Source organism: Anolis carolinensis, chromosome 2 (assembly GCF_035594765.1).
Source record: "Anolis carolinensis isolate JA03-04 chromosome 2, rAnoCar3.1.pri, whole genome shotgun sequence".
NCBI lineage: Eukaryota > Metazoa > Chordata > Lepidosauria > Squamata > Dactyloidae > Anolis > Anolis carolinensis.
In genome coordinates this window covers 282,545,564-282,566,306 of record NC_085842.1, presented here as the reverse complement: position 1 = coordinate 282,566,306, position 20,743 = coordinate 282,545,564, and the positions used below count along the sequence as shown (strand labels likewise).

At 38.2% G+C, this 20,743-nt stretch overlaps 1 long non-coding RNA gene across 1 annotated transcript in view; it reads right to left on the bottom strand.

The window, feature by feature from the left end:
* Positions 1-12,112: 12,112 nt before the first annotated feature.
* The window catches only part of LOC134296716 (uncharacterized), a 248,548-nt gene continuing 239,917 nt past the window's right edge, over positions 12,113-20,743 (bottom strand). Inside the window, exon 5 of the long non-coding RNA XR_010003552.1 lies at positions 12,113-17,023. This is a non-coding gene — a long non-coding RNA (uncharacterized LOC134296716). The remainder of the gene's footprint in view (positions 17,024-20,743) is intronic.

Here is a 20,743-nt window from a genome sequence, read left to right as displayed (position 1 = left end):
TGTTAAAAAGAAATTAAAGCTTCAGAGCATTGGTTTTCAACCTGTGGGTCCCTAGATGTTTTGGCCTTCAGCTTCCAGAAATCCTACAGTTGGTAAACTGGCTGGGATTTCTGGGAGTTGTATGCCAAAATACCTGGGGACCCACAGGTTGAGAACCACTGCTTTAGAGTATGAATTTCAGTACTAACCTATGTAGTGAGTAGTGCCTCGACAACTAAAGGGCAAATGAGCAGGTGTGTGGTGGAATCATCAGGGTTTGCTGAAGTGATTTTCATGCTGCTAAAATACAAAAAATCAGTTAAGGCTAGAAGACAAAGCAAGCAATTTACTGCACAAATTCTTAATGTATTTACTCAGAAGTAAACCCTGTCCAGCTCAGAGGGATTTTCTCCTTAGTAAATATTCTCAGGCTTGAAGCTTCAGGATATGCCATCCTCTTAGTTTTCATCTCATCACACATTATTTGTGGTATAAAAAGCATGTAAGTAAAGCATTTGTATACTATATATACCATATCATCAACCTTGTGGGGGCAGGATTTGACATCAAAATGATTTTGATGTGACCTATGGATACATCAAGCGCATTCCATTAAGAGAGGAAAGCATCAACGCTGCCTAAGGGACCAGACACTCCTGCACGCGGCTGACATCTCCCCACCTAGGCATTCAAAAACACCAAATGTAGTGCCATAGCATAGAAAGTAGAGAGGATTCGTGCTCCTTCTAGGTTATTCTGAGATGAGTCAAGCTCTTGGTTTTTGCCACTCTACTCCAGGAGGGGAAGGTTTCTTTTTTGACAGGATTTAAGATAGTGTTTACATTGATCCATGGATAAGTTTTTTGGGTTGATTTTTAAACTAAATTTTCTAGACCTATACATGAGTATTGATTTGAGGGCCATGAGAAGAAATGTTCTTGAGGAGGAATAGGAAATGACACTTCCCACTTATCTACCTGAGATGCTACAGTAGTCAAAGTCAGCCAAATATTGTGGAGAGTCAGTAAAACCCTTCAAGCAACCCTCCTAACAGTAAAAATGTAATAACAAAATTAATAACCAACCATTTTATGACACCCCAAACCTGCTATCTGTGACAGCTTTTTCACTTTGCTTAACAGCAGAGTTAAACTTTTTTTAGATAAACCAATACAAGTTGAACATCCCTTATCTGGAATTCGGAAATCCAAAATATCTAAATTGTTTCAAATAGCTGGCTGAGAGAGTGACACTTTTGTTTTTTAATGGTTCAATGCACACAAATTTTGTTTCATGCATAACATTTTTAAATCAGTATGAAATTGCCTACAGACTAAGTGTATAAGATGTACATGAAACATAATTGAATTTTCTATTTGGACTTGGGTCCTAACTCCAAGATATCTCATTGTGTACATATATGTAAATTAAGGTATTCCAGAATAAAAAATGTAAAAATCCTAAATCCAAAGCATTTCTGGTCCTAAGAAATGTTTATATTTTATACCAAACATCCTGAATGACACCAACAAGGGTTTGTGGCTGCCAAAGTGATCCCTAAGTCTCATTATCATGGTGCCAGAAAAATATGTCATGGAATTTATTTAGATGTTTTTTATCTATTGTGAAAGGGCAGTAATTCACACTGTTTTGTCTAAGAAAAATATGAGGCCAGGTATAAAGAATTCCCTACCTCCTTAGTATTGAAAGTGGTGAATGATGATAAAACAGGTACAAATAAAAAGGAGGAGAAAAACATTTTTGTATGTACAGGTAATATATTCATGTCTTTGTAGTGGTATGCCTTGTAGGAAAATGCATTTTATTTTCTGGAAAAGACATGCTGTGGGCAACGGAATGGATGAAAACACCTGGCCTGCTGAAACATGCATGAAAACAGATTATGAACATTACTATTCATAAATGATTAGGAACCTGGCTATTCGAAATGCAGTCTTACATTCTCACCTATCTGATTGCCAGATACTTTTGAGTTTCTCCTTTTATGATATTATGATAAATATTTGATATTGCCCTGTACCAAGATAATTGATCCATCTGTCTCAGTGAAATCTACTGTTACTGGCAGTGACCCTACAAGGTTTCAAACCAATGTCTTTCACATAACTTGCTGTTTCATCCTTTTCACAAGTTCAAACATATTAAAATATCTGAAGGACTGTCACATGAAAAACAGAGGGAGCTTGTTTCAAGTTTCTCTTAATGTGTACCACCCAAACAGACGGATTGAAATTGCAAAAATGAATATTCTAACTAAAAATTAGGAGGTACTCTATCAGGAGTACTTATACAAGGAGTCTGCTTTTGGAGATTGAATTGCCACCCATCAAAGGTGCTTGAACTGTAGATTCCTGCATTTACATGGGACTGCATTAGATGACCAACAGGATCTAACTTAATGAGTAAGAATGAAAAGGATCATCACAGTGTATCCATAGGCATAGCAGAAGATATCACTTGTGCATTAATTTCATTTTTGAGTGACAAATTTACATTGTGATTGTACTTTAATAAAGAATAACTACACTCCTTTTGTGGTATAACTTTATGTTGAACTGTGGATGAGAAGGTTCCTTAAGTGTTGAAGGAAAAATGTAACATGTTTATGTGGTGGCTTGTGTAGTGACAATATGGTTGTTAAAGTACTGAAGAAAGGGCAGATTTTGAATACCAAGTGATTGGATTCAGGTATTTCAGTTTTTTAAGCAACTAAAAAGGATATCTTCCAGGAAAATAAGTTATTATTATTTTTTTTAAAAAAACATCTGGCTAGAATTAGTGAATTATGATGGAGTAAACTGGATTCCATTTGGTCATTTGGAGAAATTGGAATTACAACTCATTTTAGATCTAACTATGCAATGTCAACAATTTCTCAACTCATCTTGAAAGAAGCGCAGTGCCACCCCAAACACATCAATTTCTTTGTTGACAGACATGCTGCAAGGATACCATCTTCAAGGATCTCCAATGGATTGCTGTAATGATTCCAGCTACAAAAAAACAGCTGGACAAATCCCTGCTGATCCCCCCTGCTGTTTTGGGGAGGGCTGCTTACTTGATGGACTAGGGTGTTGGCATCAAGAGATGTAGACATAGCTGCATGATACTGGTATGTCTCCTGATGTGGATTCTAACCTTCTAATATAGCAATAGCTTCCTACTTGGATAGGATTTTGGGACTATATCTAATTACTTTCCAAGCTATAGGAGGAATTTGCAAACTTCAAAACATCTCTTGATTTTCAGAACATAAAGTAAATATGCCAGGTTATTCTACCTTAAGGCAGACTTTTAAATGTTACCAGGGATGGATCAAACTAATTCAAGGTGGTTCTACAGACACTATAATACAGTTTGAAACCAGCTTGAGGGTGGGTTGCCCACAAAATGTACATCCCCCAATGCACACCACAATTTTAAAAAATTCCTGTGTATCTCAGATCTAAGGCAAAATTGGCTCTGCAAAATGGGCTGTGAAGAAAGGTCTCATGGTTATGGGTAGGTAGCAGGGGGCTAATTGGTCCCTTGGGAGGGCTTTTAGTTACCTCCACTCCTACTTGTCATTTTCCCCTTTTATTCACCCTGTGTGCCTCTGGTGCACTGATACACATCTCTGCAGAAATGGGGGGGGGGGAGGGGGCGGAGGTGCAAAGCAATTTCAATGTAATAACCTTCATGGCCCCAAACAACTTCTAGTCCTGTGAATCTAATCACCCCTCAGTGAAACCGGTTGCTTTTAATCAACTTCCAAACTGCATTATACTGTCTGTGTAGAATTGCCCTCAGTTGTATTTTGATCCCAAATTAATGAGGTTAAATTATAAGTAATTTGTTCTATTAATTTCAGTGGAATTTAAAGGTACTCAGAGCGAATCATAAGCAGGCATTTTGACTAATTCAAATTTCTGTTGAATTAATCAGTTTTGTATTGACTCGGTCATAAAAAATCACAATACAACTTATATGAATATAAATAGAAAAAAATAATTGGTACAAATTCTTGCAAGTGTTTTGTTATATTTTTATTTTACAAAACTATGTTAACATATCAAATATTCAGGCTCTATATTGGCAAGTTGGAAGGTGTCCAAAAAGGGCAACGAAAATAATAAATGATCTGGAAATCATGCCCTGTGGGGAACAGTTTAGGGATCTGGGTATGTTTTAGTCACTAGGAAAGAATGTTAAGATGGGATATAATAGCCATGTTTAAATATTTTTTTTAAATGTCATATTAATGGATTAATTGCTTTCTATTTCTTCTAGAGACAAGGACACAGAGCAATGGATTCAATCTATAGAAAAAGAGATTCCACCTAAACAGTAGGAAGAACGAGCTGTTTGAAACTAGAATCTATTGGCTCAATGTGTGGGGGAATCTTCTTCTTTGGAGGTTTTTAAACAAAGGCAGGATAGCTATCTATCAGGACTGTTTTGATTACATTTTTCCTGAATGGCATGTGGTTGGACAGGATGGCCCTCAGAGTGTCTTCCAGCTCTATGTTTTGGTGATTCTGTTGACTGGGTCAATACAATTTCGTTCATTTTTTTTCCATTAAATTTCAGTGTAATGTTTCTGGATGCTCACTGTGAGCAAAATAAACCATATATTCTTTCCTGGTCATGAACAGTGTTTATTCACACAGTGCTATCTTTGTGTCACGATTGATAAGGAAATTGATAAATGAAAACAGCAAATGAGAGAAGTGGTCTCCTAGCTACGGAAAACATCCTTCCCAATTATAGTATGTTTTCAAGAAAACAGCACTTCTATAGATCGTGGAATAGACACACAACATTGTTCTTTCGCAGCTTCATGAATATACCTATACTGACATTCCACAGCTCTGAGGATCCATGCCAGAAAATTCACATGAGCTAATTCTTTGACAGTGATTAGCAGTACAATGAAGTAGATTGGTCAGGATTTGAGTGGAGTTGTTATTTTAGATGAGCAACAAAAAGATATTGAACAAACTAAAAATTACATTCTGACTTCGAAGTCACATTCTATAGAAGAATACATCCTCTCCTTATCAGGATGTCACCACCAAATAGTGACCAAGTAGCATGAGGGGACAGAGGCAGAGAAAACACTTGTACTTCATGGACACCAGTGTCGAGGAATCAATGGCTACCAAAAGAACCATTTCCAATTGTAAAACAAATCCTTCCATTTACAGCTTTACATCTATAGCAAACTGTAAATTAAAACTATTTGTATTGCTAAAAATTATTGCTAGAATGGAGAATAATTTTCTATTTATTAATGGTACTGGCAATAATCCAGTTATTTCTCCCTTTTAGAAAGAAATCTGAATAGAACTATTTCTTCAGATATGCACAAAGGCATTGAAACTGATTTAGAAACAGAGATCTATGTCTGTGAATCTGACTCAATCATTTCCTAATCCATGGAAAAGTAGAAATCCAGTGGTGATCAAGAAGTTAGGGGAAGCGATATACAGTTCCGTTTCCATTATCATATATCTCTTTCACAATGGTTTCCAACTACAAGAAAAGAGCTTTGGTGATTCTGGAAAGACTTGGTTTCAGTCATAGTTTTTATTTCCATTTAGGGAAAGAATCACTGTTTATGGATAATAATTTGTGCTTGGAACTGGTCTATGAGTGCAAAGTGGCTTTTCACAAGAATAACAGAACTTGAATTGAAGCATCTTTATTCGGCAAATGAAAAATGTGTTTTATGTTAAACAGGACTTTGTGAAAATTCTGTCTTATTTCCCTAAATCAGTAGCTGATCATTAATTGATGACTATGCATGTGATTTTACCTTTCCTCTGATATATTCTTGAATGGTATATTCAGAAAGGGTTTATTCTGGTAGATATTTAATATCCAGCAGTTTGGATTGATATTGTTATAATGTATTCAGTTTAGCCATTCCTATTATCCTAAGGATTACTCAGTACACCATGATATTGTTACACAACTTGATGCAACCCACTGGAAATTACTAGATGGATTATAAACTCTCTCAGGAGCACTTCAAATTTCTCTGTAGTAAAGTCTTAAGGAATGACTAAAAACAGCCACACTTTACTTTATTGGTACATTAAATTAATGTTGAATTACAGCAAATTTCTTATAGAAGTATGTATGATATCCACATTAATTCCAAATGAATTCATTATGATTACTGCAATTACCATGAATGCCAATGAGTTGAGAAGGACATGACACTTTAAAAATTCTCACCATTAAAACTTAAAGAACACGTTGATTGGAATACATTTTCTAAGCTATGTCCTTCTCTAGTTTCTACTGAGCCTAATTAATATACCTCATGGAGATATATGAATATTTTAAACATTGTGCAACTCTCCCCACAAATGCTTCATAATGGCTTAGGCATGTATTCTTTATTACAGCTTTCTTAACTTAGGCAGACAAGGATATGCAGGTTGCTTTTCACACTGCTCTTTCCTATTAAAATGATTAAGTACTGAAATTGCTTTAAACATTAAAATCACGTAGCCTTGTCATCCAGTATTCCCCTAGACACATAGCACTGGTGAAAAAGGCTATCTTTGATGCAACTCCCTCAAGCCCTTGTAGGTACAGTTTTCTGCATTCAGCAGTGGAAGTCACAAATGTCCATATGTGCTCTCTTTGCATCTTTGGTGACCTTGTACTTAGAAATGCCACAAGTCTTCAATCAGAGTATTTCTTTTCAGTCCTCCCATAGGTAGCTTTTCAGCTTCTCACTAGAGTAGAAATAGGTTTAGCCTCTTACCTCCTTCACAATGTAAATAGTAGGCTTGCTCAAATAATTCGATTTTCCCGTTACCCATTATTAATTCGTTATTTTCGTTTGTTTTGAAGCAATATAGAACCTTGGTTGTCCACACGTCTGGATATCGCGGTTTCGAATCGCGAGAGGCCGTTTTTTCTTATTTCTTCGTTTTTTTCGTTAAGAAAAAAAAGCTTTTGCAAATCACCCAAACTCCTTTCCTTTTGCCCCTCAGCCAATGGGAGGCTCAGCCAATGGGAGGGGGTGAGGGGGAAGGAGGCCGAGGAGGAGGAGGAAGACGGAGGGGGGAAATGGCCGCCGCCTCGCCTCAGCTCAGGCCTGGAGAGACCGAGAGGGGCCCGGCGGTGGGGAGGAAGAGGCCCGGGATGCGAGGGGGTGTGGGCCAGGCCCGTCCTCGGCTGCTCCCAGGGGCCCAGATTCGCACCCTCCCTCCCCCCAATACAGGTCTCCAGTCCATACCACGCTACATGAACTTGAATGGATACTGTGGTTGTGTTGTCGAAAGCTTTCATGGCCGGGATCACACTGTTGTGGTATGTATTCCGGGCTCTATGGCCATGTGCCAGAAGCATTCTCTCCTGACGTTTCACCCACATCTGTGGCAGACATAGAGGTTTTGACGTCTGTGCGAAGCTAGGCAAGTGGGGTTTATATATCTGTGGAAGGTCCAGGGTGGGAGAAAGAACTCTTGTCTGTGGGAGGCAAGTGTGAATGTTGCAATTGGTCACCTTGATTAGCATTGAATAGCCTTGCAGCTTCAAAGCCTGGCTGCTTCCTACCTGGGGGAATCCTTTGTTGGGAGGTATTAGCTGGCCCTGATTGTTTCCTGTCTGGAATTCCCATTTTCTGGGTGTTTCTGGGAAGGTAATGGCACTCCATGTAGTCATGCCGGCCACATGACCTTGGAGGTGTCTATGGACAACACTGGCTCTTGGGCTTAGAAATGGAGATGAGCACCAACCCCCAGAGTCAGACATGACTGAACTTAACGTCAAGGGATACCTTTACCTTTACCTATACACACACACACACACAAGCAGGGACTATATATATATATATATATATATATATATATATATATATATATATACACAATATATATCACACACACACCAATTTAACAAAGTTTCAGCCACAAAAACAAAGTTTCTGAAGTAGAACAATGACTTTCACAGTAAAGACAACCCAATTTAACAGGAAATAAGACTTTCAAACCAGGAACAGATTTCTGCAATTATTAAAAAATGGTTTATTATAAAAGCTATGAAAATTCTCCAAAAATCAGAGGATAAGGGAAATGTTCCACATTTTGGTGAGCTATCAGTGTTAAATGTGTTCTACCACTGTACCAAGTTTGAAGAAGATCACTCAAAAAATGAGGGCGGGAGAGCCCCCTAAGTCCCCCCCCCTTCGGGCTGTTTTTGGGCCACCGCGCATGCGCGTCCGCCATTAACGAATTAATTTAGAAAATAACGAATTTTCGTTAATTTCGAAAAATTTTGGGGGCCAAATTCGTTATTAGCAACAAAAACGAAAAACTGCCCCCTCTAGTTTTGAAACGAGTTTAGAATCAAATTTTTCATGGATCGATCAAGCCTAGTAAATAGCTCTTGAAGCAATACCTCATTTGTCATCAATTTAGGTACAAAAGTCTTTCCATTGCTTTTTCAACACTGCAAGGCAGGATCCTATCTTCTAAATTAATATGTAGTATGGCATGTATTGAAGTATAACAATAACTTTCCTGTATTAATAAAAATGGACTCCTATCTGGGAAAAAGATGGAAACTGCAACAGCCGGAGGTGAGCACTGAAAGCCCTGGGAAATTCCCAAGTTATGCAGATAATGTTGGAAATCCCACTAGTGTCTTTTGAGAGAGTAAGTTCCTCTAAGAAACATTTTGGTCCAACGTATAACCTCCATATTTAGTGCAAAGTTGTTGAAACAGCTGTGCATGTGATGCTGTTTTATATATGGATGTGCACTCTCAGTCAATGGGTTCCTATCTTTTATTGATGAAATGGGTGGAAATATTCCTGTAGTTGTTGAATTGGCTGTACTTTTGGTTGCACAATATTACCATTCAACAAATGCCCATACCGCACCATCAACACACAACTTCATTTATCAAGATTTACATTATGTCATCACAATATAGGAACTCTGCCAATATTTTCAGTTGCAAACCAGTCTCTGCCCCACTGACATATACCTGAAGAGAAATTACTCATTAGAAACTCACAAGCAACAAGGTGAATGGACAAGAGACATTACATGTAGCCATTTTGAATCTCTTTTAAGAGAGAAAATAAAGCATATTATTATTATTATTATTATTATTATTATTATTATTATTATTGTTATTATTATTATGGGATGGGTAGGTAGTTTTTAAAAGTATTCATGAGAAGAGGATTGCAAATTTGCAACAGCAGAGCAGCATGAGGGAATCATCACCTTTTTCTCTATGTTCTAGTAGTGCTACTGATGCAGCATCATTCCAATGTATTCTGGAGACAACTAGTAGATTCTAGAAGTGTGCAAAACAGCTGAAATCCTATTAGTAATTCATTTCAGAGATTCTAATGGCCCCTGCTTCAATTTTTAAAGATTCAGGGAGGTGACATTTCAATTGGTAATCCTAATCTCCGAAGCTCTGTAATTGCTTCGTTAAGATTCACTCCATTAGTGGCAATGGGGAAAACTGGAAGGCTCATTTCCTTGTCATTTGTATGACTATCAGGATGAAACTTGACACACTTGTAGGCAACACCTGCCAAGTTTCAGAATGTTTTGGTTCTCCACTGATTTAAGGAAAAAATTAAAGTATTTACATATAGGGTTGTTGTGAGGAGGAGAAGAAGAAGTTGCTCATTTTCTTATGTGGTCCTACCTCCCCTCTTAGCAGGGAGAAAAAGGGTGTTGATATTGGCTAGAATCCAGCTGATTTGTATTCAGTAGAAGACCCAACAAATCAGTTGTTGACTGGTAAATCACCACATAGGTTAATACCAATGATTATTTGGATCCAGTGTAATTGGGACTAACAATACAATTTAGGCCATTGTTTGGTTTTCCTGTGAGTCTAGGCAAATCTTTTTTTTTTTTTGTATCAGTCACAAGACATGAGCAAGAAAAACATGCACTGAGCAGGTTACTCATTTCTTCTCAGTTGTATCAATGAGCTCTGGGCAGATTACAAGCCAAGAGACAAAATAAAATGAATAAATAAAATAAAACCACATGAAGGAAGGAAGGGTCTGTTGACTGACCCAGCCGATTAGATGCATGATACACATATACATATCTTACACATACACATATGTTCATATCTTCTTAGTGTTTTTTCACAGATCTGATTTAATTTGAAGGTCTATTACTTAATCAAATATATGTTACACTAGAAAAGTATAAGTTAAGAATTCCCCTCTTTCATACTAACTTTCCTCATTATAATGTAAAGGAAGATTTTGACATCTCATACAATTTAAAATTAATTTCTTGTATTTTCCTTGATTGCATCTTCTGTTATTTACTTACTGTATTTATATTCTGCCTTTCTCAACCCCGAAGGGGACTCTAGGCGGCTTAGAGATAGGCAATGATTTAATGCCTAAAACAATGTACAATTAAATAAACATTTAAAATTAAAATTAAGATCAAAATTGAAATACATTAAATCACTATTTAAAACCACGCTATCCACAATAACAATCCATACAATTCCGATAGTCATTGCATAATTCCAATTCAATCTATTGCACTGTGATTATTCTCTGAAGGCTTGATTCCAGAGCCATGTTTTTGCTCTTCTTCTGAAGGTCAGGAAGGAGAGGGCTGATCTGATATCACTGGGGAGGGAGTTCCACAGTCGAGGGGCCACCACTGAGAAGGCTCTGTCTCTCGTCCCCACCAGTCGCTTCTGTGAAAGAGGCGGGATCGAGAGCAGAGCTTCCCCAGATGATCTTAATCTCCAAGATGGTTCATAGGGGGAGATATGTTCGAACAGGTAAGCTGAGCGGAAACCATTTAGAGCTTTATAGGCTAAAGCCAGCACTTTGAATTGTGCTCGGTAGCAGACTGGCAGCCAATGGAGCTGCCGTAGCAGGGGGGTTGTGTGCTTCCTGTACACTGCTCCGGTTGGACTATTTGGAGCTTCTGAACAGTCTTCAAAGGCAACCCCACATAGAGCATGTTGTAGTAGTCTATTCGGGATGCAACCAGAGCATGGACTACCATGGCCAAGTCTGACTTGCCAAGGATTGGGTACAGCTGGCACACAAGTTTTAATTGTGCAAATGGCCACTGCCGAAACCTAGGGTTTCAGGTTCAGTGGTGAGTCCAAGAGAATTCCCAAGCTGTGAAGCTATCTTCAGGGGGAGTGTAACCCCGTCCAACACATGCTGTACCCTATACAATGTTCAGCTTTGCGACTGAACAGGAGTACCTCTATCTTGTCTGCCCTCATATAGACTGCCACAGCTGTGAAGCACCTGTTCAAGACCTGGACAGCCTCCTTAGTAGCAGGTGGAAAGGACTGATAGAATTGAACATCATCTGCATACAGATGACATTGTATTCCAAAATTGTGGATGATCTCTCCCAGAAGCATCATGTAGATGTTAAACAACATGGGGGACAGTATTGAGCCCTAAGGGATCCCACAAGCAATGGTTGCAAGGCTGAGCAGGTGTCCCCCATGTACCAGTCCTTTCTGGTATGGCCCTCCAGGAAGGACTGGAGCCACTGTAAAACAGTACCTCCAAGACCTATTCCTGTCAGGCATCCCAAAAGGATACTGTGGTTTATGGTATTGAAGGCCTCTGAGAGGTCCAGCAGAACCAACAGGGACACACTTCTCCTGTCCAGTTCCCGGAGTAGATCATCCACTAAGGCAACCAAGGCTGTCTCAGTTCCATGTCCTGGCCTAAAGCCAGACTGCATTGAATCTAGATAATCAGTATCTTCCAAGAACCTCTGGAGTTGTAAGGTCATTTTGTTCCATTCTACACAACAGATTTGCTCCTGCAGGTATGAGATCTTTAGGTGTTTATAGTCACTATCTTTTCAACAGAAATGCAAAGGCTTAAGTTGGTCATATGGATCACAAGTCTTTAAAAAAATTAAAACATTTATGGTTCTCCCCCCAAAACCATAAAATGCCAGAAGATAAGGATTCACTCTGATAACTGATGGATACTGATAGGCTGAGCTGTGATATAAATATTGTCAATTTTCACCAGATGATATGAGAGAGTGAGATGATCTGACATTTATTTATGTTCACATGCTTATTTTCATTGACAATGAGATGAGATTTTGAACATAATAATCTGATCTTAACTCTTAATGCAAGCAATTCTGAAATTGTTGTTGTTGTTGACTGTCTTCAAGTCCTATAACTGCAAAGCTTTGAAAGTTATTGGGGGGCAGGGAGAGATTTTTCTCAGAAAGTTTGCAGGTACAATTCTGCATAACTAGTTCTGTAAGAGAAGGGTTTTTTTATTAAAAAAACCTTTTAAATCTTCCTTTTTTGTAATGACAGAATATTTAGGAAAGCAATCTTCTTGCTAGGTCTTCTGGTGCCCTTGTGATGGAGCTTATGCGACTTTATACTACTTCAGCAGAGCAATGCAATAATGAGGTCATCAGCAGTCGGGGATTCTAAATCACACCTCTTACATTGCTTGCAACACAAAGCTCTTCACAGAATAATTCAGCCACTGTAGTCTAATCACATATGCCAAGTGGGAGAAAAGAATAGAGAAAGGGAACTGGGGTGGGGGAATTAAATATAGCCCATGGCAAAGAGACTGAATGCAGTTACATCTTAATATTCAAATCATGCACATGGAAAAATACTCTCAGAAGAGGACTAACAGTAGTGAAGTATAAGAAATATTTGTCTTTTTGTTAGAAAACAACAGAGACTGACAGGAAATCAGATGAACTTCACGGGTGTGGGATCAGGCAAGGCAGAATGATAATCAATAGCAGAATAATAATGTGTGGCACAGTGAACTTGGTAATAGTAATCGTCTTGGCCTCAATCACAAGGATATGGAAAATAACCCATACCTCAATCAATGCATGCAGAATTAGAAGGAAATAATAAAGCAGCAGATAACTTCTGAGTAACACCATCTGGGGTTTATTAATGAAGTGAAGCAGACGGTGGCCTTAGAACTGCGAAACAATTTCTTGCATAACCTCCTTTATGTTAACAATTCTCCTATGTATCACCTGAGATGAGCAGAAAGGGATGTAGCACGCAGAGAAAACTGGTTTTCAGCTCTGAAGATATGGAGGTGCTTTGCGGCAAGCACTGATGCTTCGGTTTCTCATACTTAAAACTGGGTACTCATACTGGTCTATTTTCCAGAGAAAAAGACTGATTTAATGCCTGGTTATATTTGGAGTGAATGGCTATGTGTGTCTTTGGGATGTCATTCTTCACTAAGTTTTCTCTTGAAGATAGTAATGAATAATTAAAGCAATAGTTTTCACCACTGGGAAGCATGACCTCAAATGCATTTGGCATGGTCTGCCTTTATCCCTCATCAAAGGTGGACGGGCGGGGGCAGTTTGCAAAAACTGGATATAGCTAGGAAAAGGGTGAATTGTGAAATTTACAAAGTGATGAGTGAAGGTTCAGGTTATTATAGTCATCACAAGATCACCTATCATAGGAAGGATTTATTTTGGGCAGATGATATCCATCTCTCAGAGGATGGCAACCAACAGTTTCTTCATGATCTGCAGGGGGGCATTAGGACAGTTTAGGCAGGCTTGGCAGGGGATAGGGACAAAGCAGAAACTTGCCACTAATCTCTGGAAAGAGAACTGGAATAGAGTTTACATCTCAGTGTGCACCTAAGACCCCCTGTTTTGCTGAAGGCCAGGAACAGGAACCCCCACTTGTGTGTTCAGGCAACCAAAGTGGTTGCCCTTGGAGCTGTGTGAGAATTCTAGCCCCACTGAAGCCTTGTGGATTGGGATTGGAATACTCTAGGTAGCTGCTCTAAGAGGTCACTCTGAGAACAACTCAAGCCAGAGGTGAACTCAGGGGACTCAGGTGTTTCACCCAAATTAGTTGAGGAGTGGGTCTGGAAGAGCCAACTGCCTTAGCTTATACCACTTCAAGTTCATTCCCCTGAACAAGTTTTTTGCAGTTCATGAAGAAAGTTTAAATAGGTAACCCTAATAAAGCTGTCCATAGTTAGTTACTCTCATATTGTTGTCTGGTCTCATTATTTCAAGGGGTGCAAATACTTATTGCAAAGAAAAAACACATATTTACTTTACTTGATTGAAAACAACTGTCCTCAAAGCTAATTGAGTGTCGGAACCCTAACGTCTTGGTCTCCAGAGTTGATACTAGTCTGATTTTTCCACTTTGAAAAAGAATGACTGGGGATTGGTTGTTAGAAGAGATAGGATGAGCAAGAGAAAACTTCTCTGTCAAAGGGCACCAACTTCCTAGCAAGGTGGTGGGAAGAGTCCTAACTCTTTCTGCTAGATAGGAAAAGGCTATGGAAACATTGATTCCATCAACTAAGTACTTATAGAACCTTACTCAGATGATTTGAGGCTTTACTTAATGAAACCTTTGCCCTTCTCTGCTCATCTGAGTGCAACTTCATAATCCCTGCAGGCAAGGGACAGTTTTCTATATTGCTAATCAGTTCTTCTGATGACCAGAACATCGCAGTGACATCTCACCCTTCTGAAGTAGTTCCATTCTACAAAGCTAACAGTTGAAAGAGATCAAACTTTTCACAAAATACACTTTGGACTGGGCTGTTAAAGGGGGTGATAATTATGTAGCAGAATTGTCCATGAAATATTAGAGAGAGAGTTTGAGGCTAGCATTCATCTTTAGAGTATATGATTTTTTTTTAAACTGTACTCATGTCACTTTCCGTTTCTGTCTTTTATAAAATGTGGACATTCAAAGACGTCAAATAATCTCTTGTAATTTAATGTACAGTTACGATTAGACATAAATTTTAATACTTGTTCAATCATTTTACAATGTTAATAATATTCATGCTTTACCTTCTAATGATATTTTGGCTAATTAAGTATTCATTTCTGATTGACTTTGAAGGACAGGTGACTCCATTCTAAGATAAAATTGATAGTAATAGTCATAACAACCATATTAATATTCATTCATATTCATATTGCCATTTAATAGAGCACATGCTTTGCAAGCAGAAGGCCTGGAGATTCAGTCTCTGGTCTACATTTAGAAGGCAGTGGGCAGCATAGAGGAACAGTATATTTATGCCAGGGTCAAGGCTGACATAATTTCTCCCAAGTTAAGGCCATGTTTCATTACTGGGAAGGCATTGGAGCCAGTGAATCAAAAATCTTTCCCATACTTTCCACGTTCCCTATACTTTCTATGTTTACTTTCCCATACTTACCATGCTTCCCAAGACCAGAGCTTCAATTGGAGGTAAAATATTTGGGTAGAACATTCTGGACAATAATGTTAACATTATTTCTTCTTTCTTGAATCACAATAACAATAAGAATCATATCCTTTTTTATTGGAGCCTGTAGAGCAGGGGTCCTCAAACTTTTTAAGCAGAGGGCCGGTCCACAATCCTTCAGACTATTGAGGGGCCAAATTATCATATGAAAAAAATACGAACAAATTCCTATGCACACTGCACATGTCTTATTTGTAGTGCAATAAAACAACAACAACAATGAAATAACAATACAATATTTAAAAACAAAAACAATTTTAACCAACATAAACCTATCAGGATTTCAATGTGGGTCTGCTTCTGGCCAATGACCTAGTGAAGTTAATTAGGATTGTTGTTGTTGTGTGCCTTCAAATCATTTCAAACTTTGGGTGAGCCTAAATCTAAAACTGAAGGCGGGGGGCCAGGTAAATGACCTTGGAGGGCCACATCCAGTCCCCGGGCCTTAGTTTGGGGACCCCTGCTGTAGATCAATAAAGAGACAAGTATTAAGAGCAGGATTTTTCCTTTTTAAAAGTTTGAAATATAAAAGAAAATGAGATTGTTCTGATACTATGATTGCATGTCTTCATCACCCTTATTCAAACTTTCTTTCATCCTGGCTGATTGATCTTTCAAATCTGTTTATAAAGATACTGTGATTTTAAAACAGTTTAAAACTATCAGTTTGCTTTATGCATTAAACATGATTATGGCTGTGGACAAAGTGTAGACAAAAGCATAACATCAGATAACTTCCATTTTATCTATTGATTTCTGGAGACAATGCAGCTGAAAGAGATACAGAAAGAGACTGATAATATATTGTACATGTCTTCTCAGAAGACCTATTGAGTTCAAGGAAGTTTCTCTCAGCCCAGAATACCCACTTGAATTGAGTTTCTATTAGACAGTTGCATCATGCCTCCCAACAAACTGTGGTTCTGGTAATGTTACAGCAATTTTTTAAGTTTTACTTTACTCTGAAGGCTGCATTTGGGAGAACTAAGTACAACACACAAAGCTGCCTTATATTGAGTAGATCTATTATCTCCCAGCTGGTCTCTGTTCTCCAGCCCTTCTTGGAGGCCACAGAGACCTTGAGCGCTTCAACAGCCCTTCTCAGTCATGTGCTCCCTGTGGTACTGGGACTGAAGGAGCACTCGGAATGGGCTGGGGGTGGGGTGGGGTGGGGGCAGTATGCTTGCTAGTCTGGCTGGAATGCTGACACCCCGGGTGTAGGTGGTGGTGATGGGCTTGACTGGCGCCATCACCAAACACCTGGAGCCACTCTTCCACAATGACATACCTCTGCTTCCACACCCAGAAGGTCAGATCTGCAGTGATCCTACTTACCTGCTTTCTTCCTCTAACAGGACCAGCATTTCACTTTACAAGTATGTATTGCTTGCTTGCTTGCTTGTTGCTTATAAGTCTCATTGAGTGATTTAGGTTAATCATAATCACATGCTCTTAAATTTAAAAAAAAAAACCTTTAAAGTCAGTGGATGACTGCAATGTTCTGAAACTTGGCAGGATTGATGCCCTCTTTATGTTGTCTCATCATGCAGAAATTCAAGAGGATGCTTCTTTTAGTTTTTTTTTAAATTATATGTAAATATGTTGTCGAAGGCTTTCATGGCCAGGATCACAGGGTTGTTGTATGTCTTCTGGGCTGTGTGGCCATGTTCCAGAAGTATTCTCTCCTGACGTTTCGCCCACATCTATGGCAGGCATCCTCAGAGGTTGTGAGGTATGGATAAACTAAGTAAGGAAAGGAAAGATGTGAAACCTAGATGTGATAGGTTAGTGATAAAATTCTTCTCACTCATGGGGGTGTTGGGGGTGCTTTGAATGTGTTTTCCTGCTTCTTGGCAGGGAGTTGGACTGGATGGCCCATGTCTATTATTCTATGATTCTATGATTTTTTTTGCTAACAGCATTCTCAAAGGAAGTAATTTTCTTATCATTGTGAGAAAGATTTTAAATACTATTAATAGTTAAAGATTTATTCTATGTAAAGGAAATGACTCCTAAAGGGTTGTGCAGAAAACAATTTCCTGCCCAACATCATTTTCTGTATAATATGGAAAACACGTGTTTTTTACCATTTTGGGGAAAATTTGAATATTCTTTCCATCTCTACTCAATACACAGATCATATATTACGTTGTAGTAAATTGGCTCTTGATAAATGACTGTTAGTGCCTCCCAAACAAAACCCAATAGAATGTTCAATGTGATTTAATAATTATGTATCACAAGACAAAGCTTTCATTTGAGTTCTTCACTTTCCCGGTAGACACAGAGGGAATTTTGGAGCATGAATACAGTCACTGCAGCACTGGGGAGTATAAAGGCAAGGTAGACATGTGAAACATTACAATTTATGTAAATAAAGAGTATTCTGCCAGTAAATATTAATGCACCTCTGCCTGAATGTTTCAGTAAATTCAGAACAGAAAAAAAACCATACAGGATATATGTAGATTCCTTGATAAATTGGTTTAACCTGCTGAACTTAACACAAGCTAAAATCTTATATGGTGCTTTCAAAAGAAAAAGGGAAAAATAGGAATGGCTTTGAGCAAAAGAAAAACATGTGGTTACTATTTTAAATTATTTATCTTTCTATGAGTAAAGTTAATAAAAACCAGAATATCACAATGATTTTTTCAACCAGTAAATGCTGAATTTTCTGGATATTGATGAAAACTATTTTTTAAATGATAGAAACAGGACAGAGGAATACAAAGAGCTTGATATATTCATTTTACACGTCTTAGATTTTGATTCCAGCCCAGTTAATTCCACCTAAGTCTTTCTGAAATCAACAGTACTTAATCAAGATGACAAATTTATCTGATTAATATTTTTTCTACCTTTTTCTGGATATGGGCCTTGGTTCTCATCCTTCTCTGTCCATCACTGCTGTCAGTTGAGGTGATCTTTCATTACTTTTGGGCGATCATTTTCACTATTTGGAAATAGGGAATGTAACTCAGTCATCCCCTGCAGAAAGCCAATTTTTGGCTTCAGCAGGTAAAACTACTTCAAACAGCAAAGATGGAAATGATCTGAGTTGTGCGTACAGCTTTAACTCCCATTGCTTGTTTTCTTTACTCATTTATCTTATTCTCCCTTACTCCCTGACTTTGAATTACTTTACTGTTCAGGGAACTATACCAGTTTAAGCCAATCAGGGTTTTTCTATGAATAGAATGGAATTACTTGTATATGGTTGAATTCTTTATTCTACTGAAATGAGATTTTACAAATCATTGCAGGACCATAAATCGTCCATGGGAGTCCTCTCATGTCTAAGTACCAACTATTTCTTTTCCAGCCTTCAGTTTTCAAGGAAACAACTTAGCATCTTCCTCCCTTACCAAAAGACATGCAATGGTCTTTTGGACTGTATCTCCTATATTTTTCTTTTACTGAGAAACAAAAATTTAATGACAAACATATCCATATAAAATAGCAAGATGTGTGTAAAAACAGCAGCAATAGAAAAAGCAGAAATCAGTTAAATTATGAGTAGCCTGTTATATGAATCGTTGTATCATGCATGCAACATTGCCCCCCCCCCTTCCTATGTTAATACAGAGACAGTACCATTTTAGTTTGAAATATGTATTCTCTTTCAGAAGAAACCAGAGAGCTTTTATACAGAAATAGTGGGGTTCTTTCATGACTCAGGAAAATGCTCTAGCATTTCCTCTTCTGCTGAATATTGACATTGTGCAATCAACTGGGTATTTACCAATGCATTTGCTTATTATCCCACTGGGGGAATGCACAAAGGCAATTCCTTCGATCTTGGTGAATAACATCCTACTTTGAAGGATGAATCAGGAACAGAAAGAACATTTGAAGTGGTGGGAAATGAGAGCTTTTCAACTGTTTGAAAACCCAAATGAGGGCAATCTTGTTTGAGACGCTTTTCCAGTTTTTTTCTGACCAGCCTTCAAATAAACTCTCTTTCTGATCTTGTGCAATGAGTGGGTGCAGGAGAGAAAGAAAGGGTTCATCGAAGACTACAGTCTCTGAACCCGTTTTTGTCTTCCCCCTCCCAATCTCAACTGTGGCATATGGGGTTGGCAAGGCCTTCTAGATCCATGACTGGCTCCCGTAGCATCCTCCCCATGTCATATGAGGGCAGACCAAGAGACCTTTCTCATCCCACTGCTGAAGACTTTTCCCCCCATGTGAAATCTATTTTTAAAATTCATCATTTTTGAAGACTTTTGATGCAAATAGAAAAGTATTTACATTATTATTTGTTACATGTGAGAATAAATAATCTGACACTGTACGACCCAATAATTAATAGTTATACATAATCAAAGAATTAAATAGTTAAATTTGTGGAACTTTGTATACATAATCATGAACCAAATATGACTATTGTGCAGTGCCTCTCCCCAAGTACAAGCATATGTGTAAGAGAATGTATGCATGCCATAACAGGATTATGGCCTTTGAGTTTACACAAGGAATCATATAATCTAGTTTTTCCTAGACTGTATCACTACCAAAGCGGCAGTCGAACGATTACATTAGTAACAATGTTTTAACTTATGAATATAAATTACTTTCAAAACAATAGAACCAGTAGAATCAAAGGAACATATAATGAAGATATTAAATAATGATTCTTAGAATATTTTTATTGCTGTCCTAGGAAGAAAATCTCAAAATTCACTGCATTACTCTAGTTCCTTCACTTCTGCATGCATGTAGCTCCTATTCTTACAAAGGTTACATGGGGTCAGCCCTTCCATTAGAGAAATAAGTGCCCCCTATGGTTTCACATGGGAAGGCAATAAATAGGCTTCTTTAAAATTAAATAACAGATTTTTATAGTTTTATTTCCAGGGATGGAAATGCACTTGACTGTCTTTGAGTACTATGAATAATAATGACAACAACAACAACAACAACAACAACAACAACAACAACAACTTTAATGGGACTCAGAGCAGTGATGGTGATGAGCTTGGTCAACACCATAAAATATAAACACATTAAAATACATACACAATATCATAAAGCAGAATAACAATTATAACAGCATAGCAGTTGTGACAAAATAAATACAGTCTTGAACCAACAACCAATGGACCTGAAATAATATCCATTTCTAGGCATGGATGGGCAGGGTGGTGCAACTCACTTTTGAAAATAGGACTAATTGATAAAGTAGGGGTAATCAATGTAAACTGAGGAATAATATCTTTGGGTAGAGGACAATAGTAAAGTGCAAGGAAAATATTTTATGTCCTTATTGCAGCCAGGTTATTTAGGAGATTGTCTAGTCAAATGCACAGCAGAACATCCAAGTTTTTAGTTCTTTACGGAAGATGGACAGAGTGGGTGCTAACCTAATCTCCTTGGGGAGGGAGTTCCAGAGCCAGGGGCCACCACCAAAAAGGCCCTCTCTCTCTTGTCCCCACCAGCCGTACCTGTGATGGGGGTGGG